Below are 3919 nucleotides of genomic sequence, written 5' to 3' on the forward strand. Positions count from 1 at the left end.
TCTCTCTCTCTCTCTCTAGCCACATACCAACCGGGAGTTCTTAGAACTTTCTTCAGTGACTTCTAGGTGTAGCTTGGCCACTATTTCCACAGAAATAGTGTGATCAAACACACGTATAAGCAATTACATTTAAAAAAATAAACAATAAGCCAATGCACACAGACCTTTGACAGCCGCACAGGACGCTCAAGGGACCAGAGTCCCTACCTTGGGCAATAGTGGTAGAGGCCGGGTTCTGCCACGCAGGTCCCTAGACCTTTGGCAGTTTCCACGATTGCAAATCCAGACATGCAGAATCCTGAGGGACAACCTACTAACTGCAAAAGAGCAAAAATTCATCAGGATTCAGAGAGTGGAAATCCATTTGTACTGGAAAAGAAAGAAGTAGGCTTGCTGTGAATCCAGCAGGGAGGACAGGCATAGATAAAGGCTGGTGTATGGGTCACGGAAACTATTGTTTCTCAAGGGTCATGCTGTCTCTGTAAAATGCTATGAGACTGTCTCTTGGGGAACTCCTGTTTTCCTACCAGTGACGCCCCCAGATTCTGCTTTGCTAGTCCCATGGATTCCTGGGGATACCTAGTTGATAAGCTATGCTGTCCTCATGACAACACTTGCTAATGGACTGAATGTGTGTGTCTTGTCCCGATTCAGCTTTTGAAGCCCTGACCCTCAAGGAGTGCCATCAGGAGATATGGGTTTTGAGAGGTGATGAGGTCATGAGATTGGAACACTTGTGCATGAGATAAAAGCACTTCTGAGAAAAGACCTGAGAGATTGTTCTGCCAGCTGTCATCCATGCAAGGCTACAACAGAAATATGGGCATCTATAGATAATGAAGCAGTCTCTTGCTAGATATCAGATCTCCCAGGATCTTGCTTTTGGACTTCTCAGTCTCTAGAACTGCAAGGAATAGTACATGTTTTGCTGTTTCAGCCACCCAGTCTGTCATCATTTGTTGCAGCAACTTGAACTGAATAAGGCAGAGCCCAAGTCCTGGATAATCCCTGCTTCTACTCATTTCCCCTCAGAAAGAGCTTCTATTCCAGAACTGACCTCTGCTTTCCATACACGTGCCTCAGACTCCTTCTGTGAGAGCCCAGACTTTGTAAAAGACTCCTCCCTCATGGCAACCAGCATTCTGTGACTCCTGAGGAATGGCCTCCCTGACTTTACTGAGTCAATCAATCTGATTTTGATTCTGGAGTCCCAGGATCAAGGACTGCATCAGGCTCCCAGCTTCATGGGGAGTCCGCTTCTCCCTCTGACCTTCTCCCCTCTCATGCTCTCTCTCTCTCACTCTCTCTCTCTCTCAAATAAATAAATAAAAATCTTTTAAAAATCTGATTTTAACAGACCATAAGCTTGTTCTTGCTGGTCTTTGGAAGATTAGGCATTAGGCCTTCGGAGAAAGTTCTGAATGGCTGCTTCAGGAAGGGGAGAACTGTGTCCCCAAGGTCTCTTTTTGCTGCCTGCTAATCACAGATGCTGAGACAAATCCTCCCAGGTGCTGGTTTTTCAAAGCATTTAATGCTTTGGCTTTGAAGTTCCTCACTTGACAGTTCTGCTTTAATCAGTTTGTGACAAAACAGCCAATTGGTGGTGGATGCAAAGTGCACTGATAAAGTTAATATCAGGGAACAATTTTTTGAGTGTCAAGCATGTGCATGTGTGTGCACACACATATCCATGTGCTAAGCATTATGGTAAATGTCTGACAAGAACTAAAACATCAAAATGTCAGGATACCCCATTAGCTGATATTTTTATTATTCCTACATCCTAAACTATGAAAAACAGGGTCCGAGAATCAGAAGTGGCAAAAAGAATCAAGATTTGAGGCAGTTCGATTTCACAGCCAGCCTTGATCAATAGGCATGTACACCTGTGTCTAGTTTCAGCTCTGTGTAACCTTGCCATAACCTTGGATAAGCCATTCATCTCTCAAGTTCAGGTTCTTGGTCCAAAGAGGGAAGGGGCACAGGTTGAGTACCTCCAGTGGGACTTCCTGGCAGGCTTGTTCATCCAAGCATTCCTGTTTTAGTTTGAGTAATTGAATCCCGTCTTTGTTTTACCGAAGGCCAAGCTTGTCCAGTGTGTCCATGCCACCAGCCAACAGCATTAGTCCATGCCATGTAACAACTGAGTAACATTCATAGGAATGGGGGGAGGAAAAGATGTCCACAGGTGTTGACAGATGTTCTGCATGGAGGAACAGGAGCTGGGGCCATCACCTGCTGTTTCTAGTGGCCTTCTCTGTCGAGTTAAAACAAATGGCAATTATTTGCAATGGCAGGGATGAAAGTAGAGGGTATTATGCCAAGCGAAATAAGTCAGTCAGAGAAAGACAATTATCATATGATCTCATTCATATGTGGGGTTTAAGAAACAAAACAGAATCCTAGGGCAGTAAAGGAAAAAAATAAAACAAGATGAAGTCAAAGAGGGAGACAAACCAGAAGAGACTTTAAAAAAAAAAAGATTTTTATTTACTTATTTGACAAACAGAGATCACAAGTAGGCAGAGAGGCAGGAAGAGAGAGAGAGGAGGATGCAGACTCCCCAGGGAGCAGAGAGCCTGATGTGGGGCTCGATCCCAGGACCCTGAGATCATAACCTGAGTTGAAGGCAGAGGCTTTAACCCACTGAGCCAGCCAGGTACCCCTCAGAAGAGACTCTTAATCACAGTAAACAAACTGAGGGTTCTTGGAGGGGAGGGGGATGGGTGGATGGGGTAACTGGGTGATGGACATTAAGGAAGGCATGTGATACAGTGAGCACTGGGTGTTATAAAAGACTGATGAATCACTAACCTGTATGTCTGAAACTTGTATTATATGTTAATTAATTGTTTTTAGATTAAAATTTTCTTTAAAAATAATTTTAAAATAAAATAAATAACAATCAAATAATGATCAGAGTTATCCAGCAGGGAGTATCAGATCTAGATGTCAGTTAAATTTAAGGGGTTTGCCGAAGTTTAGGAGAGTCATGCTAGGTCATTTTCCTGTGTGGGGAAGTCTTCAGGGGCAGTTCCAAAGACAAAGAATATTAATATTTCTCCTTCCCCCATTCCTCCTAGATCCAAAGATGTTTCCTCCACTCATCCACTGGCCCTGTATGTAGGTGTTGCTTTCTCTCTACCAATCAAAAAATCAGTGAGTAACTAGAACTTCACCTTTTCCAGTATCCCCCTACCCCCGACCTTTTGTCTTTAATGGCCATGGGCAACAGGGACAAAGACATTTTTTAAAAACTTACAGAGATCTATTATGCTCTACTACCTTGGCCCGCATGGGCCACTGCAAAGGGATTCTGTGAACCGTGTACTCAGATGAATGGTCATTATCTTCAAAAAGGCAGGGGCAGTGATAGACACAGGAATCAAAAAAGCAAGAGTTGGGGCGCCTGGGTGGCTCGGTGGGTTAAGCCGCTGCCTTTGGCTCAGGTCATGATCTCAGGGTCCTGGGATCGAGTCCCATATCGGGCTCTCTGCTCAGCAGGGAGCCTGCTTCCTCTTCTCTCTCTCTCTGCCTGCCTCTCTGCCTACTTGTGATCTCTCTCTGTCAAATAAATAAATAAATCTTTAAAAAAAAAAAAAAAAAAGCAAGAGTTAATGGACCATCAGAATAATGCAGTACCAACACTTTTTTGTCCTTGGCTTGAATCCTCAAGGTCCACTGTCTCAACAGAATTTTCATTTTGGTCTCATCTGACTCACTTGTCCACCCCTGGTCCAGTTGGCAGTTATACTGAGAACTTGAAATTTTCCTTAGAAGAGAGAAAGAGTATTTGTCAGGTAAATCAAGGAAATGTCCATATATAGGAAGTTATGCCTTTTGTCGTGGTACTCCATTAGCACCCTCCTGACTGTTAAAGAAAAAAAAAATTGTGACACCCATTAAAGACAGTAAGGAA

The sequence above is a fragment of the Mustela lutreola genome, chromosome 9 (genome assembly GCF_030435805.1).
Source record: "Mustela lutreola isolate mMusLut2 chromosome 9, mMusLut2.pri, whole genome shotgun sequence".
Lineage (NCBI taxonomy): Eukaryota > Metazoa > Chordata > Mammalia > Carnivora > Mustelidae > Mustela > Mustela lutreola.